Source organism: Lissotriton vulgaris, chromosome 9 (genome assembly GCF_964263255.1).
Source record: "Lissotriton vulgaris chromosome 9, aLisVul1.2, whole genome shotgun sequence".
Lineage (NCBI taxonomy): Eukaryota > Metazoa > Chordata > Amphibia > Caudata > Salamandridae > Lissotriton > Lissotriton vulgaris.
Genome location: NC_141697.1, coordinates 641520815 through 641547985, shown reverse-complemented (window position 1 = coordinate 641547985; position 27171 = coordinate 641520815).

The window sequence follows — 27171 nt, the reverse complement described above, 5'->3', positions numbered from 1 at the left end:
GAGGCGCATTTTTTTACACCGCTGGTGCGATGCATCACTTTTCTGTGCGCACTCCTTACAACATTCCAGATGTGTCATATTTAATGTATTACGAATCATGTCGCAAGGAGTTACAGATAGGTCAGTATTTCTGACGTATCTGTAAACACAAAAGTGACGCATTGCTGGAGTGCGTCACAAAAGTGACGCAACTCCAGTAATGCGTCCTTTCACATGGGGAAAGCACCATGTGAAAGGTCTTGCGTCAGTCTTACACCTGCTGTGAGGCAGGCGCAAGATTTTGACGCAACAGCATCCTAAAAGTGACGCAGTGAAATCTCATAAATTTCACTGCGTCGCTATTACGAAGCTTTTTGCGAGGGAACGCCCCCTCTGCATACATTATACCTGACGCAGGTATAATGTGGACAAAACAGGTGATGGACAGAATGTGGATCAATGTCACACATTCAACCCAGTCCAAAGATCTGGGCCCAAATCCATCGTTTTTTTGCACTCCACACCACCCTGGGTTAGGCAATGGCGATATGCAAATCAGCTCTGACCCTGTGCCCCATGGGAACAGTCCAGTCCGAACTACAAAAGCCATGTCCTTCCCAGAACGGAATCAAGCATCCGAGGACCGGACCGGTTTCGAGGTAACACCTCTCATCAGCCCGGCTAGCTTGACTCCAGTGGTGTGGAGTGCCTGGGACCCACGTCTGAGCATCCCCAGCGCACTTATGGCGGTATTGCAAACAAAACAGGTGATGGACAGAATGTGGATCAATGTCACACATTCAACCCAGTCCAAAGATCTGGGCCCAAATCCATCGTTTTTTTGCACTCCACACCACCCTGGGTTAGGCAATGGCGATATGCAAATCAGCTCTGACCCTGTGCCCCATGGGAACAGTCCAGTCCGAACTACAAAAGCCATGTCCTTCCCAGAACGGAATGAAGCATCCGAGGACCGGACGGGTTTCGAGGTAACACCTCTCATCAGCCCGGCTAGCTTGACTCCAGTGGTGTGGAGTGCCTGGGACCCACGTCTGAGCATCCCCAGCGCACTTATGGCGGTATTGCAAACAAAACAGGTGATGGACAGAATGTGGATCAATGTCACACATTCAACCCAGTCCAAAGATCTGGGCCCAAATCCATCGTTTTTTTGCACTCCACACCACCCTGGGTTAGGCAATGGCGATATGCAAATCAGCTCTGACCCTGTGCCCCATGGGAACAGTCCAGTCCAAACTACAAAAGCCATGTCCTTCCCAGAACGGAATCAAGCATCCGAGGACCGGACGGGTTTCGAGGTAACGCCTCTCATCAGCCCGGCTAGCTTGACTCCAGTAGTGTGGAGTGCCTGGGACCCACGTCTGAGCATCCCCAGCGCACTTATGGCGGTATTACAAACAAAACAGGTGATGGACAGAATGTGGATCAATGTCACACATTCAACCCAGTCCAAAGATCTGGGCCCAAATCCATCATTTTTTTGCACTCCACACCACGCTGGGTTAGGCAATGGCGATGTGCAAATCAGCTCTGACCCTGTGCCCCATGGGAACAGTCCAGTCCGAACTACAAAAGCCATGTCCTTCCCAGAACGGAATCAAGCATCCGAGGACCGGACCGGTTTCGAGGTAACACCTCTCATCAGCCCGGCTAGCTTGACTCCAGTGGTGTGGAGTGCCTGGGACCCACGTCTGAGCATCCCCAGCGCACTTATGGCGGTATTGCAAACAAAACAGGTGATGGACAGAATGTGGATCAATGTCATACATTCAACCCATTCCAAAGATCTGGGCCCAAATCCATCGTTTTTTTGCACTCCACACCACCCTGGGTTAGGCAATGGCGATATGCAAATCAGCTCTGACCCTGTGCCCCATGGGAACAGTCCAGTCCGAACTACAAAAGCCATGTCCTTCCCAGAACGGAATCAAGCATCCGAGGACCGGACCGGTTTCGAGGTAACACCTCTCATCAGCCCGGCTAGCTTGACTCCAGTGGTGTGGAGTGCCTGGGACCCACGTCTGAGCATCCCCAGCGCACTTATGGCGGTATTGCAAACAAAACAGGTGATGGACAGAATGTGGATCAATGTCACACATTCAACCCAGTCCAAAGATCTGGGCCCAAATCCATCGTTTTTTTGCACTCCACACCACCCTGGGTTAGGCAATGGCGATATGCAAATCAGCTCTGACCCTGTGCCCCATGGGAACAGTCCAGTCCGAACTACAAAAGCCATGTCCTTCCCAGAACGGAATCAAGCATCCGAGGACCGGACCGGTTTCGAGGTAACACCTCTCATCAGCCCGGCTAGCTTGACTCCAGTGGTGTGGAGTGCCTGGGACCCACGTCTGAGCATCCCCAGCGCACTTATGGCGGTATTGCAAACAAAACAGGTGATGGACAGAATGTGGATCAATGTCACACATTCAACCCAGTCCAAAGATCTGGGCCCAAATCCATCGATTTTTTTGCACTCCACACCACCCTGGGTTAGGCAATGGCGATATGCAAATCAGCTCTGACCTTGTGCCCCATGGGAACAGTCCAGTCCGAACTACAAAAGCCATGTCCTTCCCAGAACGGAATCAAGCATCGAGGACCGGACCGGTTTCGAGGTAACACCTCTCATCAGCCCGGCTAGCTTGACTCCAGTGGTGTGGAGTGCCTGGGACCCACATTCTGTCCATCACCTGGTTTGTTTGCAATACCGCCATAAGTGCGCTGGGGATGCTCAGACGTTGGTCCCAGGCACTCCACACCACTGGAGTCAAGCTAGCTGGGCTGATGAGAGGTGTTACCTCGAAACCGGTCCGGTCCTCGGATGCTTGATTCCGTTCTGGGAAGGACATGGCTTTTGTAGTTCGGACTGGACTGTTCCCATGGGGCACAGGGTCAGAGCTGATTTGCATATCGCCATTGTCTAACCCAGGGTGGTGTGGAGTGCAAAAAAACGATGGATTTGGGCCCAGATCTTTGGACTGGGTTGAATGTGTGACACTGATCCACATTCTGTCCATCACCTGTTTTGTTTGCAATACCGCCATAAGTGCGCTGGGGATGCTCAGACGTGGGTCCCAGGCACTCCACACCACTGTAGTCAAGCTAGCCGGGCTGATGAGAGGTGTTACCTCGAAACCGGTCCGGTCCTCGGATGCTTGATTCCGTTCTGGGAAGGACATGGCTTTTGTAGTTCGGACTGGACTGTTCCCATGGGGCACAGGGTCAGAGCTGATTTGCATATCGCCATTGTCTAACCCAGGGTGGTGTGGAGTGCAAAAAAACGATGGATTTGGGCCCAGATCTTTGGACTGGGGTGAATGTGTGACATTGATCCACATTCTGTCCATCACCTGTTTTGTTTGCAATACCGCCATAAGTGCGCTGGGGATGCTCAGACGTGGGTCCCAGGCACTCCACACCACTGGAGTCAAGCTAGCCGGGCTGATGAGAGGTGTTATCTCGAAACCGGTCTGGTCCTCGGATGCTTGATTCCGTCCTGGGAAGGACATGGCTTTTGTAGTTCGGACTGGACTATTCCCATGGGGCACAGGGTCAGAGCTGATTTGCATATCGCCATTGTCTAACCCAGGGTGGTGTGGAGTGCAAAAAAACGATGGATTTGGGCCCAGATCTTTGGACTGGGGTAAATGTGTGACATTGATTCACATTCTGTCCATCACCTGTTTTGTTTGCAATACCGCCATAAGTGCGCTGGGGATGCTCAGACGTGGGTCACAGGCACTCCACACCACTGGAGTCAAGCTAGCCGGGCTGATGAGAGGTGTTACCTCGAAACCGGTCTGGTCCTCGGATGCTTGATTCCGTTCTGGGAAGGACATGGCTTTTGTAGTCCGGACTGGACTGTTCCCATGGGGCACAGGGTCAGAGCTGATTTGCATATCGCCATTGTCTAACCCAGGGAGGTGTGGAGTGCAAACAAACGATGGATTTGGGCCCAGATCTTTGGACTGGGATGAATGTGTGACATTGATCCACATTCTGTCCATCACCTGTTTTATTTGCAGGTATAATGTGGCGCAGGGTTTTAAAAAGTGACCCATCTACCTAGATGCGTCACTTTTTAAATATAGCGCAACGAGGCGCATTTTTTTACACCGCTGGTGCGATGCGTCACTTTTCTGTGCGCACTCCTTACGACATTCCAGATGTGTCATATTTAATGTATGACAAATCATGTCGCAAGGAGTTACAGATACGTCAGTATTTCTGACGTATCTGTAAACACAAAAGTGACGCATTGCTGGAGTGCGTCACAAAAGTGACGCAACTCCAGTAATGCGTCCTTTCACATGGGGAAAGCACCATGTGAAAGGTCTTGCGTCAGTCTTACACCCGCTGTGAGGCAGGCGCGAGATTTTGACGCAACAGCATCCTAAAAGTGACGCAGTGAAATCTCATAGATTTCACTGCGTCGCTATTACGAAGCTTTTTGCGGCGGAACGCCCCCTCTGCATACATTATACCTGACGCAGGTATAATGTGGCGCAGGGTTTTAAAAAGTGACCCATCTACCTAGATGCGTCACTTTTTAAATATAGCGCAACGAGGCGCATTTTTTTACACCGCTGGTGCGTCACAAAAAGTGACGCACAGGCGGCGCAAAACTGGCCCTGGATTTTCCCCGTGCTTCGCTCCCCGGTACGCTTCCCGGTGCACGTAACGGGCGCTCCCCCGCGCAAATAAATTTTTTTTTATTTATAAAAATGCCCCACGGGACCCTATTTTAGCCCCCACATCAAACCTAGGGGGTCAGGAGGGGGGTCTACCCTACCCCCTTATAAGTCATTTCTCCCTTTTTTTATGTCTCCTCTTGTGTCTCGATCCTACCGAGACACAAGATGGCGGCCGCTCTGGACTGTTTCGAATGTTTACAGACACCCGTGAGCCAATCAGCTTTCCGCGAGCAAGTCGCGTGTCGCGCCTGGTGCGCTCCCCGGTGCGCGCACCGGAGCGCACCTATAGATATATATATTTTTTGAACCTAAATTACTCAAAATCCACTGGAGCACATATCTTGAGACATAGCAAAGGCACATCAGGCTACCAGTCCATACAATTTTGCCAAGTTTGGTGGAAATCCATTCAGCCGTTCGGGCTAAAAGTGAAATCGACCGCCCTATGAAAATTAACATGGGGAAAACGCGTTATGGGACCCCCCTTTTATCTCGGCTCCCGCTTGACGAATCCCTTCCAAACTTTCAGGGAAGGACCGGGATGCCGCGAGGCCATTTTGAGGAAATTTTCAGTCAGATTTGTCAACCGGCGCCAAAGTTATTCCAAATAGAATTTTGAGATTAACATTGAAAAAAATCCTAACTATAACTACCTACTGGCGACTGCCAGTAGGTAATATATATATATATATATATATATATATATATATATATATATATATATATATATATATATATATATATATATATATATATATATATATATATATATATATATATATATACCAAAGTGCACGATCGGCTCCGTGTATGCGCAAGGGAAAGCGGAGGACTGTAAGAAGTTACACGAATTGAGTGTGCTTCCTTGGGTCTGATAAAACGCATCAGAAGACGCGAAAAGAAGCGTTAATTTAAAAATGGCATCGGAGAGGTCAAATAAACGTAAAGAGGCAGCTACTTTGCTGTTTTCAAAATCTATGACAAACAATTCAGGCCCAGGTGGGGCTCAACTGGGAGCAGTTGTACCAGTTGACAAAAGAAAATTATGGGATGCTTTATGGAAAGCTTCTAAAAAAGAACAATCTAAAGGTTGGGAAGCAATGGCATTAAGACAGTATGTAGAGGTCGGCAGGGTACCAAGAGGCTTTAGAATATATACCATCCCTACGTTCCAGAACCCTGACCCGGAGATGATAAGTAAATGGATGGGGAATAACGAGGAATGCTCTGCTAACATTCTAAGAATCCTCATATAGTATGCAGAAAAAGAATGCGACAAGCTCAATGAAGAAATCGAGGAACTAATGGGAAAATTGAAAGACCTCTGCAGTGCTGATGAACTCGAACTGGAACTCAGCAAAATGAATAAAAAATTATCCAAGATTGAAGAAGAAATCAAGCAAAAAAAGTTATCTAAATTTGAACGTGATGAAGCAGATTACAGAAATGGCCAAATTTTGACATTCAGTAAAAAATTTGACCACTTAAGAAAAGGAAATTCCAGTGGTACAACGGTGGCAGCAGTCACAGTTGCAGCTGAAGAAACGACAGGAGGGCAAGAAGAAGTCAACAATGTCCGTCAACAAAAGGAGAGACAGGGTTCAAGGGCACTCTTAGTCCCCAATCAGTAAGTACATAAACAAAGGAAGAGTGTCCGTCAGTATGGCGTTTTATATAGTGGAGATAGCACGTAAGAATATGAGGCCAGCTGTGGTTGGTCAAAGGACTGGACCAACTTTCAAGAAAAAATACATGATTTTTTCAGGAAACCCTCACTCACCCTAGTGGTGACATGCTTCATCATCGGGTCCACTGGGGAGATCGAGTACCTCCCCAGTTTTTAACCACACTTTTTTTCACTCTTCACTCTCACAAAACCTGCTCCGCAGTCTCCTGGCGTCGTAGCACACTGGGGAGGTACTCGATCTCCCCAGTGGACCCGATGATGAAGCATGTCACCACTAGGGTGAGTGAGGGTTTCCTGAAAAAATCATGTATTTTTTCTTGAAAGTTGGTCCAGTCCTTTGACCAACCACAGCTGGCCTCATATTCTTACGTGCTATCTCCACTATATAAAACGCCATACTGACGAAGTCAACAATGTGCCTGCCTCTACCAGTGGAGCATTTGACCCCAAGGATACAGAAAGGGTAAAATAAAGATTTTTAAAGGAGATCACGCTAATGGCAAAAGGGAGAGCTCAAAACATCCAGGCCGGAAGCGAAAGTCCAGGACCAAGTCGTGGACGAGGAGGCAGAGGAGGAAGAGGACGAGGTCAATCCACTCGCAGTACAGGAGAAACCCCAGTGGGAATGCTAACAAGGGGAAAAACGGTGAAGAAATGATGGCTGACACCTTAACAGTGGTAAATCTCTCCAATTATTCATTGTCTGACATAGAGCTTGAGGTTCTGTCCAAAGCATTGTCCTTCTGTTCTTCGGCTAATTTTAATTATACTGAATCTGGAATTGACCTTTTTAACTTTACTAGAAAACTAAAACTTAAGAAGTGGTATGCAACGCATAAGAATAAACCGAACAAAGTCTCTAATGTCCCAACCAATCTCAATGTGCATGATATTGAAACCCTTCAAACTGTGCAGGAATTGGGAAACCAAGGGGATGTTATCAATGATCCTTTTCTTAATTTGATCAATACTAACATTGACATCGAAATGATGAGTGATAGTGGCTTTAAGCCCAAATCAATATTTTTACCACAATTGAACAGTGATGTCATAAATTGTTTGGAAAGAGGGATGATACAAGAACTTAAGAAGTTGGATTCTAAAAAACATAGAAGTAAACAGAATCTAACCAAAGCACAAAGAGATGCCATTGTAGCGCTGGAGGAACACAGAGATTTTGTTATTAAAAAAGCGGACAAGGGGGGCAATGTGGTGGTTTAGCCCCTAAATATGTATGTTGAGGAAGGCCTTAAGCAATTGAATGATGTAACTAAATACTGTAAGGCAAGTAAATCAGAGTATGAGGAGTCAAACAGAATGGTATATGACAATCTGAAACATTGGAGGGAACAGGAATTATTAGAGCATAGTGAATACATGTATTTATACTGTAAAGATCCAAAAATTCCTGTATTATACCTCCTACCCAAAATACACAAGAATGCCACTAGACCACCAGGTAGACCAATAGTTTCATCCAGAGGCAGCACATTGGAAAATGTATCAAAATACGTTGATTATTTTCTACAACCATATGTGCAAAGCCTGCCGGCCTATATAAAAGACACAGGGGATTTTTTAAAGAAGATCAATGGAATTGATTGGCAAGATGATTACCTGCTCTTAAGCTTGGATGTATGTAGCCTATACACCAGCATTCCACAGAATGCAGGAGTGGATGCGTGCAGACACTTCTTAAAAGAAAGATCATTATCATTTCTAGTTCACACAGAAATGATACTGGATATGATCAGTATTTGCTTGAAGAATAATTTTTTCATCTTTGATAAAACCATGTACAGACAAATCCAGGGGACGGCAATGGGGACCTGCTTCGCCCCCAGCTTTGCAGGTCTTTACCTCAGCTGGTGGGAGAAGCAGGTGGTCCGGAACATCAAATTGTACCAAGACCATGTCTTCCTCTGGGCAAGGTACATAGATGATATTTTTTGTATTTGGAGAGGTGAGCAGGAGAAAGCAGATGAATTTGTCCGAATACTCAATGTGAATGATTGTAACTTACAGTTTACCAGTGAGACCAGTAAGGAAAGAATTGTTTTCTTGGATCTTGAAGTATATATTGACAACAATTCAATACAGAGTAGATTGCACAGGAAAAGGACTGCGGGTAACAGTCTGTTACTTTCTCAGAGTTGTCACCCTAGAAATCTAGTTGCAAGTATTCCTTTTGGAGAACTATTGCGAGCCAAACGCAACTGTAGCTCTGCTGAGGACTACATAAAAGAAAAGACTATCATGTGCAATAGATTTAGAGAAAGGGGTTATAAAGAGGACACTATTCTAGCATCAGTTGAGAAGATGAAGAATCTTAATAGGGATGACCTGTTGAATAAATCTAAAGAGAGGAAAGAAACAGACAATAAGCTTAGGTTTATAACTACGTACAACAACCAGGCCTGGGAGGTACGGAAAAGCTTAAATACATTTTGGGAAGTTTTAAGAACAGATGATGATCTCAGTGAGTATGTGGGACTATACCCATCTATCACTTTCCAACGATGCAAGTCCCTCAAAGACACTTTGATGACAAACTCTATAAAAGAAACTAAAAAGAAAAATCCAATTGACGTTTTTTTTACTTGTATGAAGTGCAAGGCATGCAAGTATAGTCAGAATTGCAAAACAGTCAAATTGAGGAAAGATAAACCGGTGTTCAAAATCAATAGACATTTCTCCTGCGACACTGAGTTCGCAGTGTATGCATTGAGATGTCCTTGTGACCTCAATTATATTGGAAGTACCATCCAGAAAGCCAAATTACGAGTTCTTGAACACCTACGAGCAATCTCTAATAATGATAGACAGTACCCGGTTGCTCGCCATTTCCATGAAGCCCACAACCAAAACCAAAACCTCCTCAAATTCTGTGTGTTAGATTCAGTACCCCAGAGGGAAAGAGGGGGAAATCGCATGATTGAGTTGAGGAAACTTAAATACAAAATGATTATAAGGTTTAATATCATGATACCTGCAGGGTTAAACTTTGATGAGGAATTGTCAATTCATCTGAGATAATAATATGAATTAATTTGTCTGAACCTTTGCGTCAATTTGTCTCTTGAATAGTTTTTTAACTGATTGTTTTTATATTCACTAAGAGAGAGTTCCTCTGACACTTAATTAGAAAATATATGTTTCCATTGCAGAATGAACTGTATGACAGATTTGAAGATCCGGAAGATGAATTATGTATATGCTCACTTGAGCTGGACTTTTATTTTCATTTGCGCAAAACAGAATGATGTTCAGTTGATTGTATTTAGGGGCACATTATGCTACACAGGTACATGGTATGCCCGGCGGATTATGAATTTCCAAAGCCCACTAGGGCGGTATATTTGAACATTTTCCTTTTGTCTAATATGTACCGATACAAAGGCATGAAGAAAGAGAAAGAAAAGCAAAAAAAAAAAAATCAAGCCACGCCCACTTGGGCAGCAAACGTTGTGACATCTATTTTTGCACTATTACTAACTCTAAGAATGCATAATTATGTATTATATTTTGAGTTGAACAATACTTACGTATCTAAACTGATTAATTTAAAAGTTTAGGCAATGGATTCTTTTCACTGTTTTCATTAGTAAAGGCGGAACTAGTCTCTACCACTTTAAATACACATTTGCATCCGTGTAAACTTAACCCGTGAACAAGCTGTGATTGAAACAGCGAAACGCGTTGGGCACCCGTTGCATAAATAAATAAATAAAAGCGTTTGAAGAACTGAGGCCGCGGCACCAGTGTGAATTCTTTTCGTAATACTGGATTTGTTGGATATATATATATATATATATATATATCTATATATATATACACACACATACACATATACATACCAGGTCTGGTGGCTCAGTGGGCGAAGGCGTCCGCTGCATGGGCCTGTGTTCAACCTCATGGTCACAGTTTTCTTTTTTTGCTATAACCCCGCCCATCCCCCACTGACCCCGCCCCCACTGGTGCGGTCCTTGGCCATAAACCAGACTGTAAATTTGGCCCCCGAGAGAAAGTTTGTGAGTACCCATGTTCTATACCATAATTTTGGTTTTAGTATTGTTAACCAAAAACCCCAAGATCTCCCCAAATTCTTTAAAATTCCTTTTAAAGTAGGGTAGGAAATTTCCAAGTCCAATGTAAAAACCATTAGGTCGTTGGCATACAAAGTCACTTTCTCCTCCCAACCATTACGTTGAAAAGGTACAATTCCTAAACTCTTCCTCAATCTCATTGTTAATGGCGAGGGGCAGCGGGCAGCCCTGTCTTGTGCCCCTCTATATTTTGATCTCTCTTGTCTTCTTTTTTTTGTAAAACATTTTATTGTTTTTAAAACAAATTCACACAATAATACAAATCAACAATAAGGTGTACAGTCATGGCTTGCAAATGAGGCATTAAAATAAAAGGATATATAGGTGTTCACATTACAACACAAGCATAAAAGGGGCTGTTGTGATGACTCCCTGCACAAGCAATCTGCAAACATAGCCAGATAAATGTGCCATTACACGGCCGGACTTTATACTGCCCATTCACATCCTCATGCTCTAAGCAACCAGGCCTACCAGTGTTCAATGACCAAAACCCACCCCAACTAGGTGCTCACAGCAGCCCCTCCCTAGGGGCGAGGTCGGGTTTGTCGGGGACTCCCTGGGGGTTACCTTCGCCATCAGTATTCTACCCTGAAGGTCTAACTTAGGGCAAGCATACAGCACTGTATCCAGTGCTGGTAGGATTGGGGTTCCTACTCACCCCTTGTCCGCCTCCATCCGGATCGCTTCTTGGTCACATTCTGCTCCTTTAACAACTTCTTTCAACCACATATGGAATTTTTATTGACAAGGGGTAGCACCTCCCGCCGACTTCCAGCTCATTGTTAACTATCTGAAAGTCAGAATAAGTGCCATATCCGTGAGCCTATCCATTACTTTGTGAGCTGCACGGTGTCTGCGTGAACCTAGCAAGCACAATTGTGGGGTTGGCTCGAGGACCGATCCGTGGCTCCATGGATAACCTGTAATATGATGTCCCAGAAGTGGGGTCAGCACTGGACAGTTCCAGACCATATGGCAAAGTCTGAATCCTCCGCACCAAAGAGGGGGCACGCCGACAAAGCCTTGGGGAACATGCCATGAATGCGTCACTGTGTGAGGTACGCCCTGTGCAAAAAATAAAACTGAATCAACTTAATCCTTGCACTTCGGGCCAGTGTCCTCCTCCAAGCCACGTTATCAAAGGAGAGCAGTATTTCTGCCACCCATCACTGTCTAGGCACCCTTCAAGAAGGCTAGATAAAGGAGTGCGACAGACTTAGTCTTCCCCGTTATAAGGAAGAGATAAGGGAGACATTCATGTTCTGGGAGCTCTACAGTTCCTGAAACTCAATAGCCATTCACCCTGCCCTTCAAGGCCTCATATAAAAGAAAATTCCCGGCCAGAAAGTCGTAGGTCTCCTGCAAGTCTAAGAAGAAGGTGGGTACACCCTCTTGAACAGATTTGCATTCATAGTAAGATCCGCCTCCACCCATGTGTGCAGGCCTCTCTAGTTTTCTGTGACGGGCCATGACTGTGCCATCATCAAGGGGAGCTCAGAATAATATGTGATCCTTGTAAGTGTCCTCTGCAGCACCCTCGCCCTTGCCCAAAGATGTTTTGTAGTCCTGATCGGTATATTTCCACCTCAAACTATTAATGAGGGGGTAAGATGTGCAAAAGATGTGCAAAAGCGGCAAAAAGGCAAAATGGCGTTTAAACTTCTAATATGCTTATGCTTATGCTAACATAACAATGTGAGCAAACAGAGATCTGACCTCACTATACCCTCCCTTGATCGGAGAACACACAAGAAGGGAGGCAATTTTAGAACGCAGAGTTTAAGTTCAAATGAGACAGAACCAAGTTCAAAATTTTGCCAAACTGGATAATTGGGAGTAAAATTCCAAAACAGCAACCACAAAAAAAACTTCAAAAACCAACAGGGGTATATAGAGTTTAAAACAGCTAATGCGTAGAAAGAAAAAATGAAGAGGAAAAATCATGAGTCCAGTACGTGTCTATGAAGTAAAACAAAATTGTCACTTCAATCCAACTTTATATAGGCATGGTACGTTGCAACCGCCTCCAATAGGAAGTCGTTCTTATCGCCAGTGAACACTTCAGCCATCCAAGCCAGTAATGGAAAAGAACACACATGTTCTTCAACAGCCGGAGCCTCTAGCACCATTAAAGGACAACTTGATTGTTCTTCCAGATAACTGCGAGCCAGGAAGTCATGGGCTGCAGTCCATATATCCCAATTGTCTAGGACTCCATGCGCTGCTGTGCAGGCCATAATGCCGACACCAGAACAGTCTAGTTCATGAGCAACTAAGGGACTCATTAGTAGATCATAATCCGGGTTAGGAGACACCGTATTGCAGAGACACAAATCCAGAGCCCATTCAAAACTGCAATCCAGGCAATGGTAAACTGGCTGCACGCATGTAAAGTACGAAAACCGGAAAGGTAAACCATACGCCACACTCAATGTAGCCAGAGGTAGCGATCCATAGTATTCAAGCATCCGGTTACGAAGTAGGAGCAGCCGGGGCAGGTTGTCTTGGGGCACAGAATGTGCACCAATATTGGAGCAAGCAAATTAACAGCAGTACACCGGCAGCCAAGGCAAGAATTAATGGTAAACCACCAAAGAAGCTGGAAAAAATAGAATGAAAAAATGCCGGTATCACACCAAAAATAGTTTGGAATGAGGTTACAAGGCCAGAACTTACTACTTTAAAAAAGTGCACCAAGCCCGTGGTTGAGGAGACATTGAATATAGTGTGAATCAAAGTTCCAAAATGCAGTGGGAGATCAGTATTCAAAAGGGCATGCACCTCTTTGCGAGTGTTTGCTACGTGAAGGACAAATGTTTCATGCGTGGATGTAAGGGCGACTTTTTTTTGAGACAAAAGAGCCCTTATTCGACTCATGTTGTTGAACTCTGCTTTCAAGGTCAGAATGGAAAGCTAGATGATTACATCAAGCTTCCCAGGTGGAGGAGGAAACAACACATTCTTACAACAGACAACACATTGGGAGACAGTCACTATGTACTGAATCCCTGCTAGCATACCACAGCAATCTTGATTATTTAAAAGTAAATAGCTACCGTTTGCTAACAACGTGAAAGTTGGTGTAATAGCTGGTGTACCTTTTAAAATGCAGGCCAAATTTGGGCCGTCAGAATTACATGAGCCGTGCAATTGTATATTTCTACAGGCCAATGAGTGATCAGGTGTTGAAGTGCAATCTTCACCTTTCAAATAAACTTCTTTACCTTCGCTCCGGCACCAATAGGTAAATGGTAGGGACCAAACTTCATGAAGATACGCGCTACCCATGGGTTTATATCTGCCTATGGCATAGTGTTTTATACATGCTTCGAATTTAAATAATGGAAAAGGGAGAGTACTTAACCCATGTATTAGCCAAACAGCCAAATTAGTCTTGGCCACAGAAAATGGTAACGGTTCCAATTTTTCAATATGCAAGAGCGAATATGTAGCATCCTTCATGGACATAACTTGTTGTTTAACAGTTAGATTAAAGGGTAAAAATAGAGAAGTGTTCATGTAGTCCCAAGGCACCTTCCTAGCCATCAAAGTTTGTAAAGTCCATGCAAACTGCATGATAGAACGTAATTGATTTTGACCATGGTACAAAACAGAGACATCATCTTGCACAATATCAACAACAAAAGAAACAATATTGTCTAATGTGTAAATACGGGAAGAAAGTGTGTTAATGCTATTATCTACAACTGCAAGCACTTTTTCTAAATTAGCTTGATAAATAGCCCTTAACCTAGAAGCAGCTTCAACTTGGGACATTTTCATTACCTTGTTGTAAATAGCGTAAATCTGTCTTTTGGACCTGCCTGTGGCAGGATCTTCCACAAAGTCATTCAAATCAACATTGTCAGTCAATTTAGATAAATGAAGCTTAACCGACGCTAAAGTGGAATGCTTAAGTCAGCTTTGACATAGCTTGCCTACCGAATAGGTAGTGACGGAATGGCCACTTTCAAAACGGGGATCCACCCTAACCTGTGTGTAACACGGGTCAAAGCCCAGAAAACGATGTTGGCATGAATCTGAACTTTTTTCCCTAATAACCAACCTTGGGGATCAAAACTGGAAATATTAAAGGACGAATTTAGTAACAGAGACTGTAAATCACTAAGGCACATACTTGTGTGATTGTACCAGGTGGGATATTCTCCCAAATCAGGAAGACAAGGAGCATTTCATTTTTTAGATGTAGCCAACCCAAGGCAGGTGGTTTGTGAAATAGTCGAATTCAAAAACAACATATGGTTCGGGATGAGACATGCACGATGCAAAGCCTCAGTGCCTTGCACTTGCCAACTTTTAGAACCCCAGACAGATTTAAGATCGATAGTATCTTTCCACAGCTCATAGCCCCCATAGCCAATTGGTCAATAAAGGACTTGGAATATAATAATTTAGTGTGGATAAGTCTAACTTTGGAAGAGGACTTAGCAGTCATCTTAAAATAAAATGCATCAGGATTGGACTGATTAAAATCAGTAAAATAAGTAAACTTGTTGAAAAGAGTTTTGGAGCTGCCTTTACCAGGGGCGGGACAATGTTCCCATTGTGTATAATTAACCATATTTCTAAATGTTTTTGCTCTGTGCAGAAAATGATTGCCATAGTGTTGGTAACAAAACAAGTCAGCATAATTTGCAGAATCTAAGTACAAATCTTCAGCATCAGAGGCAGCATAATATTTCAAATCAGAAAATAGAGCCTCTACGGCTTGGATGTCCCAATCATCAGAGTGTATATTTTGTTTAACCACATCCCCCATTAAAACACGAAGTACATTAGGGACATTAATAACTTCTGTGGGACCATGTATCGGGAATTTAACAGCATCCCATACAATCCCATCTAAAAACAGGCCAAGCAGTGATATTCACAAAAGTCTGGTCCCTCTTCATTCTGTGTGACGATGAGTAGGGTGCCAAAGTTCCATCAATTAGTCTAAGTGTAGTTCTTTCTTTAACATAGAGTCCATTCACTAGACGGCAAAAATACACCACAAAACCAATAGACATGAATAAAAAAATTGAAAAAAGCACCAACCAAAAGTCCAAGGAGGAATTACATTTTTTTTAAACCAAACAGAAAAATTCGAATCTTTTGAAGGGGACTTTGATGTGGTAGAGTCAGAGTCAAATGAAAAACGTGACTGATTAACCACACAGGTCTGTAAATCGGGCATCGATAAGTCTGTGGGGTAAGTGTACTTAGTATCATCAAGGGGATCACCAGCCGGCGGATTCAATAAAGGATTCGTAACTGTAGCTATCGCCAACGTCATGGCCTGTGTCACTTGCCGGAGCCAAAATAGAATTTCTCGGTACAAAAGGGGGTGGTGATGGACAGAGCATCTGAACCAATCAAACACTCACACCCAGTCAACAGATCTGGGTTTAATCCATCACCGTTCTTTAGCCCACTCTGCCACCCCAGTTCAGACATGGCCATATGCAAATCAGTCAAGCCCGAACTGCCAAGCCATGCCTTCCCTGGACCGGAAACAAGCTTCCGAGGACCGGTTTCTGGCATTTCAGCCGTCTTCAGCCCGGCTTGCTTGAATCCAGTGGCAAAGTGAGCAAGGGACTCACGTCTGAGCATACCCGGCCAACTTATGGCGAACAAAGCGGTACAAAAGGGGGTTGTGGAAAATGAAACCATATTCCTATCGATGCCCAGGCTGCTGGCGCAAACCGCCTCTTAGTTCCCATTCTGAATAATTACCAAATAAAGAGACGGGCGCTGGGAGCAGGAATCAAGAACAGAGTTTATTTCTCATGAGGAGAGCCAGTCATTTCGGACACGAAACACAGTGTCTTTCGGGAGGTGCTCTAACAAGTGAGCTGAGACTCTGGCTTTTTATACTCTACAGAACACAGGATAACACAATCAGGACGGTGTGACGCAAAAGGAAAGACATCCCCATAATCCTCGTGGTGATCCTACCCATATACATTCACAATGGGGACCCTTGACCTGCTGATAAGAGGGGAGGGCAATCACGCAACTGAGTGTTTTGTAGGATGTGTACGCCTGATCATAGCCCAAGGGGTGGGGTGGCTAAGACCAATAGAGGATCCTTTGAAGAGGAGTGACTTTCATACAATAAGGGCAGTAAATGGTATCTCCTGGCTCAGGCGATGGCCTCGGACATGTGTGGTCAGCTGGACTCGGGGGGAAAGGGTCATCAAAGGAGTGGTATTAATGCCGCGTGGACAATCGAGTGCGGAGGGAAGGCTTGTCAACAGAGGGGCATTCATGGAAGGGAAGGAGGTGCTGGTCAGGCGCGGCCGTGACCCTCAAGGACAGGGCTTTGCGTAAGAAGAGGGTTTATGACTTGTTCATGTGAGGAGAAAGAGGGGGTCAGGGTGCGTGCAGGGCCGGGGTCGCGCAGAGAGAGAGAGAGAGAGAGAGAGAGAGAGAGAGAGATCTTATGACCTGTACATGAGAGAACAGGGGCAGTCAGATACAACTGGGGGGGGGGGGGGCTACGTCAGCTGAGGCGAAGGATGCTTCTGCGAGAGGGAAAATGGGGAAGGCCCGGGTCAAGCAGGAGGGTTACCTTTCACATCAGGATCGCGCAGAGGGAAAGGGTTTCATGGTCTATACATGAGAGAGGGGGTGCAAGATACGCGCAGGAGGGAAGCTGGGGATTCCAATGGGTAAAAAAAAGGCCATGGTGCCTAGAATGGCTGTACATATGCATAGGGGTACGGGTTCTTACTGGCAGGGTGATATGGTCAATAATTTACAGTATCCATGGTGCCCACAGGGAGAGGAGTGGGAGAAGAAGGGAAATGAATGCTGTCTATGTACATCAGTTTCGTCAGATTTCACAGTCGCCCCTTTTTACATGACAGCAATCATTTTTTTTTTTTTTTTTTTTTCAGCTGATAGCATTACAGGTAGACAAGCATCGTTAACGAATTAGCACTTTGTTGATACTAACATGTGGCGTACAATCATAGACAGTTAAGGTGATGGGAAGAATGCAGTACATAGGAAATTACTTTTTCGTTGTGTTCCTGGCAATGAAAAGCACTACATAGCATAAATCTTTCTGACTTAAAAATGTGACCAATGAACAGTTTGACCAGGTAGTTGAGAGCGGAATTCAGTTCAATACACAAGATCTCTTCGTCCCAGTGTCTTTTTATCAGCGAGCCATCACTGGTAGGCTCTAATCCGAGTATTTTTCGTTGGCGCTGTTGAGCACCGGCGGTGGTGCTATAGGTCCAGCTCAGTTCTATCCTTACGCGTTGCAGGGTGCGGTCAGTCCTCCGCTGTTAGACCACAGTCCTGTTCCCTAGGCAGTCCGTTTGGCGGCGCCTTACGCTCGGCACCTATAGTTCTGTGGCAACACCCTCTCCCCATATAATTGCAGTTCTTTTCCTTTGGCAAAAAGTCACGTGGGAAGGTGGGTGAGTGTTGTTCAAATAGTCGATAGGGGAGAGAGTGAGCGGAGTTGGGTCAGAGTTCTTGGGACACACAAAAGAGACCAAGGGAGTAAAGGATAACAAGCAGGCAGGCCCATCAACCGGGCTCAAGGATGGGGGACAGAGATTCCAGGCACACGTGGGTTAGCAGACGGAGGGCTTCAGGGCGGCCCATCGTTTTTCATATTCCACGTTGAGATTGCGGTCTCGTCCCGTATCCTGTTGCTCTGCGGCTCCACCTTTTTGGTCGAGGTCACACGTGTCCCAGGATCTGCAGTCGGGCTGTACGTCACATCTGACCCATCTCCTTCGGCGATCGTGAATCTTTGAATAGGTACAAGACAATGTTTTAGAGAAATGGCAGAAGAAGATATCTACGCATATGAATTCCTCCCTCAATTTTCCGCATTTGAGTTCTTATGGTCATCGGTCACAGTCAGAGGTCTATTACCAAGCAGTGCATGTGTCAGCATTCCTACTGAGTTTATGGCAGGTATATTCATCGGCCCATTTATGATTCAAGTGAGGACAAGATAATATTTCCATCAACTGTGCATTACATCATTTTCAACATTAGCGCAGCATTTCCCTTCAGAACTGGCTAACATTTTCAGACAGGGCGGGGGTGCTATCGTCGAGAGTCGGGCAAAACAAGATTTCCTCAAGGGTCAGCAGCTACCCATGGTCATTATGTTTATACCTGGGACAACAGGAGTGGTTCTATCAAAAATGGGGCGGGGATGCTTCGGGCGCTTGCGCTTGGGTGCAAAGGGGTGGGGCAATCTGGGTATTGGATGTCAGTCTAGACGTTGGCGTTCGTCTCTGAAGAACAGACATAGGATGCCATTGACATACAGTTCCCCTATAAATGGCCTGATTTGGGGGACTTTAGTCGTCTTACCTGTCCTTTCCTTCTCAGCCAATTCAAGTTCATTCATTTTACAGAAAGGAGAGGCAGTAACATGGCGAGATACAGTCATTTTAGTTTCGGTCAATTTCGCTGAACACCTTCGCGTTCAAACGTGTATCAAATCAGACTGGTGCCGGTGGGGCACAATTTTACCAAAAAGAGGGAGGAAAAATAGGGAGACTCTCATAGAGAGTGAGAGTCGTCCGCAATCTAAACGAGCCATTCGGTACACGTATGACATGTAAGGAGAGAGAGAGAGAGAGAGAGATAAAAAAAAGGGAGTGGAGAGAGAGAGAGAGAGATAAAAGGGAGTGGAGAGAGACGTGTACGAAAATAGGTCATTTAGTGCGCTCACAACACAGAACGGCAAAGGTCAGGCGACCTGTAGATACAGACAGAGGGGAGACATAAATTCGTACATTACATACACACAAACTCAGACAGGGAAGACGGCGCATATATTATACGTATACAAGACATTCACGACAAGACAGGAAACAATTGTTAGTTTACAAGATCTATTTATACATATATATCCTATGTATCTTTACTATCCTATTTATCTACGTGCTTAGCTCTTTCTGCCCTTCCCCCCTTTCCCTTCTCGCTTGTCATACCTGCGAGCGTCCCCAATTACCAATACTCACGCCTCGGGTGGTTGATCAGAAATTAACCTGGCTGTGCTAGTTACCCGTGGTTGGATCTTAACCCATTTTTCAGTTCCTTCCTTTGGTGGAAAGTTCTCCAGGCTGAGGCAACGGCAAATATTGATCGGGAGAACAGTCGGACAGCTTGGCTATATCTACAAGAGTGTGAGAAAGGGGGTAGTGCATTTTGAACATTAGCAACATTTCTAACTTCCTAGACGGGTGGTGCCGTGGCAACCCTTACCCGTACAATTTTCTTTGTCCTTTCCCTACCTAGTCAAACGTCTAGTTATATTATTTAACACGTCATTTCTAGTCAATTTTTCGTCAATCAAATTTTTTTTTTTTTTTTTTTTTTTTTTCGTCATTCAGTACCTGTCCAGTTTCTGTGTCAGTCTATCCTCTCAGTCGCCATGTCCTAAGGAGGAACAGTCATGTTAAGTCTACGTCTTTTCTTTTAAAAACCTATCGTTATAACGACCACACACATATTCCCTTTTTTCCTGTTTCGTCGGTGATCCGACCGTCGCTCTTCCACACTTCAGCCGACGTTCTGACGTGACCTGCAGAAGGGAGGGAAAAGAAGGGGCGGGGAGGCAGCATTCAAAGTACATCAGCATGTAGTAGTCCGAAAAAAGTTTTTACTTACCACATACTCGACCCCTCTCCACGTACTGCCTTTCTTTACCATCTCGGCGTCTAAGCCCAGATTGACCAGTAGTGTCAGATAGATAATCATTGACGATCTGCCCATCTACATGAGTTACCCGGTCGTAACCCACTTTGTCGGGTGCAAGGGTGACGGTCAGGTGGCATTTCTGCGGAGTCGTTTTAAGGGTGTCTAAAACACCTTTCCTGGCTGTCTGCGATACATAATTGTAGCTGTCAAATATCTGATCCCTTTTCATCTACATCCTTCATCATACTTATTCTTCGCTCACAGTAGGAAGACATCCAAAACTCATTAAGGCAACTGCTACAACCACGCTTTCTTTTTCAAAATACTTTTAATAAACGATATCGGTGGCAGTTCATTGCATAAAGTGCAGCAGTGCAATAAAATCGTGTTAAAATTTTCCTTCAGAGCAGGCATGATGCATGTCAAGAATTCAGTTTTAATCAATTCATAATTCATTATCCAATACTCATTCTTTATCTAAATTACACCAATTCATTTTCCAACTCATAATCAGTACCCACCCTAAGTCAATTCATTGTCCAAGCACATGCTCAATATCCTTCATATCTACTTTCATTATCCAAAACGTTATATATATATCTCGGGGTAAAAAAGTTGCATGGTCATGGTACAATAAAGTTCATTCAAAAAGTCTCATTTTGTGTCGGCGCCATTTTGGGTGGGGTCAGGCGAGTTCCAGCACAGTCAGGATGTCTCTAGTCTTGCATGGTTGGCCCAGAGCCTTCCGTTGGGAATTCAAAAAGTTTTGTGCTATAAGGTTAACAGTCTAACAATATGGACCATGAGTCAAAGAGTGGGAAGGGCGGCAACAATTTTCCTACCGGGTCATCCTGGTGTTCCTCCGGAACTGAACAAGTCTGTGCCGTGGCTGCATTTTAGCCATTTCTAATCCGAGGCTGGTGCCGGTAGGAGTTGCACCGATGTCGTGGTTCCCGGTGAGGGGGTGGGGGCACCCATGCAGGGGGTCGGGGGCCCCCCGGCTCTTATAGAATCTTCAAGGTCGAGGAGAGGCGATATGGAGCGAGTGCCCGTCCTGGGCAGAAGACCGCTTTCTGATGTTGACCCTCTTTAAGCAAAGAGTGTCGGGGTGTCGCTGGAAGCCTCCACCTGGAGGGAGGTGGGGGAGGGTCGTTCGCGTCGCCTCCCCCTTCCAGCGACCCCGCGCCGTTCCTCGGCTCCGTCGTCTTCGATATCGGCCATGCCAGCCATTGATGATGGGGGGGGGGGGTGGTCGGCGGCTGAGGCAAGACAGCCCCCTCTCTCCCCGCGGCCTGCAGGGCGGCAGAAGAGAAAGGATGGAGAGGTCCTTGTCATCCTTTGGACCGCCTGCCCAACATCATCTCCTCCTGACCGTGGCCAGGCGAGTCCCTCGTGTCTCGAGGCCTCGCCTTCCGGATGGGCGTAACTGCGGACCTGTTGCACTTCGGGAGTTTCCGGAATGGGGGTAGGTACCTATTGAGTTGTTTCTATTTCATTTGACCGTTATTTGGGCGGGGCGGGCAATGAGGCTGACATGTTGCGAGCAGGAACAGGCAGTGAAGCCTAGCTACCTCGCGGCTATGTTCTGCTATCAAATCTTTTCGCCATTTTACATTTCTTATTACGAACTATTTCTAATGTTTCTTATTTTTGGTGAAGTCAAAAGCTCATCAGGGGGTTACTGACTTAGCCTGATTTCCTTTTATTTTTCTTTCTCTTCCTTAGCGTGTTTCGAGCTAAAGCTTTCTGTTAGTAGGGAACGGTGATCACTTCATATTTTTATGTGTCCTTTTCACTAGGGGGGGGGTACATCTGGACGGACCAGACGAGTCCCCTCCAATAAATGGTCCGGGGTGGAACGAGATTATCGATCAAAAGGGGAACATATATTCCTTCATTAGGGTATCATCCTGGACGGACCGAGCGATGTACTTCCATTTACTAGGGTAGCCTCCTGGACGGACCAGTCGGTCTATTTCTACTAAATGGCCCATGAGTAGAGAGCATATGTCCTCCATAAGAGTAGTCTCCTGGGCGGACCATGCGAGCTACCCCACAATAACCAACCAGTGGGGAGTGGGTAGGACTGACGAATTCACAAAGGGGCATAACCTACCCTTTTCTACTTGCAAAGACTAGATAGAATATCTCTATTCCACGTTGTTTGCAGGCGGAAAATACCTCAAACGAAACAATGCCTGGAACAACAATGTCCAAGTTTTCAATCAATCAGTGGGGAGAAAAACAGGCATGACGGATTACAACGGGGACAAAAGTCTGCATTACCTGCCCTTCGCTATCCAAAAAGGAAGACAGAATATTTCTACTCGTCTCAGTTTGTAGACAGGGAAGATCTCAAAGAACAACAATCGATTATTAATCGACTTCAAACAATTCAGTGGGGAGAAAGGTAGGCATGACGAATTACAATGGGGACAAAAAGTCTGCATTACCTACCCTTCTCTATCTGCAAAGAGGGACGACGTTCCTATTCGCCGCTGTTTGCAAACAGAGAATGTCTCGTTCTCAAAAGAGAACCAATATGTCAAGTAGCCCTCAAAGCTAAATGAACCAATACCAACAATGCCAGTATACAAATACCGGTTTTCAATACAAACAATCAATCAATCAGGTGGACAGAGCCACCCTACCAATCAGGCGTAAAAACACCCTACTTAATCTTACCCGGACCGGACCATACGGATAGTTCTTCGACTTCCTCCTCCAGCGCCCGATCGTTCTCTTACTCCATGTAGCATTCCTGTGGGATTCCAGTCAGGACAATAGGTCACTGAAGAGAGGTCCGTTCAGAATTGGTGAAGTTCTGTCGATCGGCCGCCGGGCGAGGGCCCTCTCAAGGCAGGCATGCCCCGATCATTTAGACGTTCACTTCTTCGTCTGGATCTCTCTTACCGAACCCTATGTCACTGATGGACCCCGCGTTGGGACGCCAATTGTGGAAAATGAAACCATATTCCTATCGATGCCCAGGCTGCTGGCGCAAACCGCCTCTTAGTTCCCATTCTGAATAATTACCAAATAAAGAGACGGGCGCTGGGAGCAGGAATCAAGAACAGAGTTTATTTCTCATGAGGAGAGCCAGTCATTTCGGACACGAAACACAGTGTCTTTCGGGAGGTGCTCTAACAAGTGAGCTGAGACTCTGGCTTTTTATACTCTACAGAACACAGGATAACACAATCAGGACGGTGTGACGCAAAAGGAAAGACATCCCCATAATCCTCGTGGTGATCCTACCCATATACATTCACAATGGGGACCCTTGACCTGCTGATAAGAGGGGAGGGCAATCACGCAACTGAGTGTTTTGTAGGATGTGTACGCCTGATCATAGCCCAAGGGGTGGGGTGGCTAAGACCAATAGAGGATCCTTTGAAGAGGAGTGACTTCATACAATAAGGGCAGTAAATGGTATCTCCTGGCTCAGGCGATGGCCTCGGACATGTGTGGTCAGCTGGACTCGGGGGGAAAGGGTCATCAAAGGAGTGGTATTAATGCCGCGTGGACAATCGAGTGCGGAGGGAAGGCTTGTCAACAGAGGGGCATTCATGGAAGGGAAGGAGGTGCTGGTCAGGCGCGGCCGTGACCCTCAAGGACAGGGCTTTGCGTAAGAAGAGGGTTTATGACTTGTTCATGTGAGGAGAAAGAGGGGGTCAGGGTGCGTGCAGGGCCGGGGTCGCGCAGAGAGAGAGAGAGAGAGAGAGAGAGAGAGAGAGAGAGAGAGATCTTATGACCTGTACATGAGAGAACAGGGGCAGTCAGATACAACTGGGGGGGGGGGGCTACGTCAGCTGAGGCGAAGGATGCTTCTGCGAGAGGGAAAATGGGGAAGGCCCGGGTCAAGCAGGAGGGTTACCTTTCACATCAGGATCGCGCAGAGGGAAAGGGTTTCATGGTCTATACATGAGAGAGGGGGTGCAAGATACGCGCAGGAGGGAAGCTGGGGATTCCAATGGGTAAAAAAAAGGCCATGGTGCCTAGAATGGCTGTACATATGCATAGGGGTACGGGTTCTTACTGGCAGGGTGATATGGTCAATAATTTACAGTATCCATGGTGCCCACAGGGAGAGGAGTGGGAGAAGAAGGGAAATGAATGCTGTCTATGTACATCAGTTTCGTCAGATTTCACAGGGGGTGGTGATGGACGGAGCATCTGAACCAATCAAACACTCACACCCAGTCAACAGATCTGGGTTTAATCCATCACCGTTCTTTAGCCCACTCTGCCACCTTAGTTCAGACATGGCCATATGCAAATCAGTCTGACCCTGTGCCTCATGTGGAGGTTCTTGTGCCCTGCACGACAAGTACAGGAACTGATGCTTGATATGAGGGACCAAACTCCTTCTTGTTCTCCACCTTCTCACGGACCAGATCACCAACTTTGGGTAACCAGCCAACTACCGGAATCTGAAGAGCAGCATCAGATGTGGAGGGCAAATGTTCCTTCGCAAGACTGTCTCTGGTCTTTTGTAGATTCTGTAACATCACAATGTTCATCTACATCAAAGGATGCAGCAGACACCGCCATGTCTAGACCCTCAAGGTCCGGAACAAACATTTGACGCCAAAGAGCATTTCATTTGGGGTCCGCCCACCCAGAGACCTTCTAGGGAGATTATTAAGTGCATGTTGCACGCTATAGAGATGGACTAGCCAGTTTCGGCCTGTACCTAAAACCTTAGCTGTCAAGGATTGCTTTAAGTCAAGGTTCATCCACTCCACAACATTATTGCCCTCAGGCCTGTATGGAGACGAAAATTTGACTTGGACTCCCAATGAACGCATGGCATCCTTGTACGCCTTAGAGGCGAGCGTTGGACCCTGGTCCGAATGAAAGGTACCACATGCAAAAATTCCCACAAAGCGTGTGCACGAGTCAACTGCAACTAAGATGTTCTTGTATGCAGAATCAGAGGAGATTGACCGCAGTGATCTAAATAAACACACCCAAATGGTTTATTAGATATGTACAACTGTGTCTGGGGCGGGCGCGCAGCAGTTGAAGGCTTAATCTGCTGGCAAATGTCACAATGAAGGACATAATCTGTTTGTACAAACCGCGCCACCAGTAACGCTGTTGTAGGAGTGATACAGTAGCTGACACGCCGGCATGAGCCGAGGTCATACCCTCGTGAGCCGCTGTTATCAAAGCCTGCCTGCGGTCCGCTTTGGGAATCAACCTGTCACCAACGTCGTTAATTCTCACATAGGGAACTTTATGAGGACTTATGTCAGAGCTCCACCCCCCCCCGACAAGAGGAACATAACAAGCTCCGTTTTTATGTGGAGAGGCGCAGAATCACACGAAGCACGAAGTCCTGAAGCGGCCGGCGGTAGAACTACAATTCCCGGCATGCCGAGAATCACGGCGCACAGGAGACGCAGGGTCAGGTGCTCACCCGGAAATAAGAAGGCATCTGAGACCAGCGGCGGCGCCGATTATTCAGCTGAATCCGGAGACGTCGGTGCGGTAAGCCCTGGTAGTGGTAAGCCGGTCCGTTTGCTTCTCGTCCCTCATTGCTTTGGGGGAGATCATTGTTTAACATTGTGAACACGCAGGTTGCGTGTTGGAAAGGACTTCTGGTAACTGTCAGTAATGCCTTAGTATTGGACACGCAGGTAGCGTGTGTTTATGAGCTTCACGCTCTCTCTCGGCTGAGAGAGGGGATACAAGGCTCGGTGAGGAAGTTGTTTTCGCAGAAGTAGCGGCGAAGTGTTGCAAGACGGATTGCTGCATTATTCATGGTCAGAGTTACGGAAAGTGCAACACGTGCATAAGAGACACTATGACATTTTACAAAGCAAACAGCGTTAAGGAGTGATTAACATTGATTGCTGTCTTTTGTTTGTTTCCACAACCCTGTTTTGTTTTATTTTCCTATGCAGGAGAACCGAGAGAGGGGTACCTTAAGTAAGGGGTCCTGTGCTGTTAGGTGAGCAGTTCAGAGACGGTATGCTTGGATTCGTATGAATGAGCATTGTGGTCTTTAATAGCATCAGGGCTTCATGCTGGTTCCCTTTGTCTTTTCTACAGTGAAACAGAATCCCTGTTATCCCCTCAAGTCTCTTCTCCTCGCATTTAATCCCTATTATATTCTCCCCACAGGTAGGAAGGAAAGGTTATGTAACTGCTTTGTATTTAAAGAAGAGGAGCGTTAGCAGTCAGTGGGCACGGGGGGGGACTTCTTCTAATTGTCTGTTCATTTGTCATTTCAGATCTCCCTCCCCGCTGTTCCCTTCCTTTCCTTCCCTGGGGGAATTGCCTTTATGGTCTGTGTATACTGCAGACGTTGGGGTGCTTCTTCGAGGGAAGGTAGAGGTCTTTCAGCATAGCTCCGAAGAGATAGAGGTGGAGCCTGACAGAATAATCGGCCCAAGTAGATTCTCTGTTCTCGGCTGTGCTGGAAGACGCCATGACCACGTTAGACAATGTCATGGCTGCGCTGGCGCAGGTTCAAGCCGAACTTGCAGCCTCCAATAGAGAGGTGGCGGCTGCCAGAGCCGAGAACGCCCAATTAAAAGCCAGAATGAACAGAACCCCGTCACCCCAGGCTATGGGAGGGGGTAGTCAAGTTCCTTCAACCACAGTAACAGTGGAAATGCCAGCTCAAATTCCCTTAGCCCCACCGGAACGCTTTTACGGTGACAACAGTAAAGTCCAAGTGTTCATAACACAGGTGTTGTTACACTTTATGTGCAAACCGAAGATGTTTGCCACAAACCAAGAGAGAGTAGTGTTTCTGATTTCGCATTTAGGGGGTGAGGCCGCCCAATGGGCAGTTCCTATAGTACGGAGGGATGACCCTTTACTATATGCATGGGATGACTTTCGTGCTGCTTTTGAGAAAACCTTTGATAGGAGGGCTGAAACTTTTTCGGCTGATAGGGACCTGCTTAAGTTAAGACAAGGCGGTTCGGATCTGGTAACATATCTGAATAACTTCCGCCGTCTGGTGGCCGAAACGGAG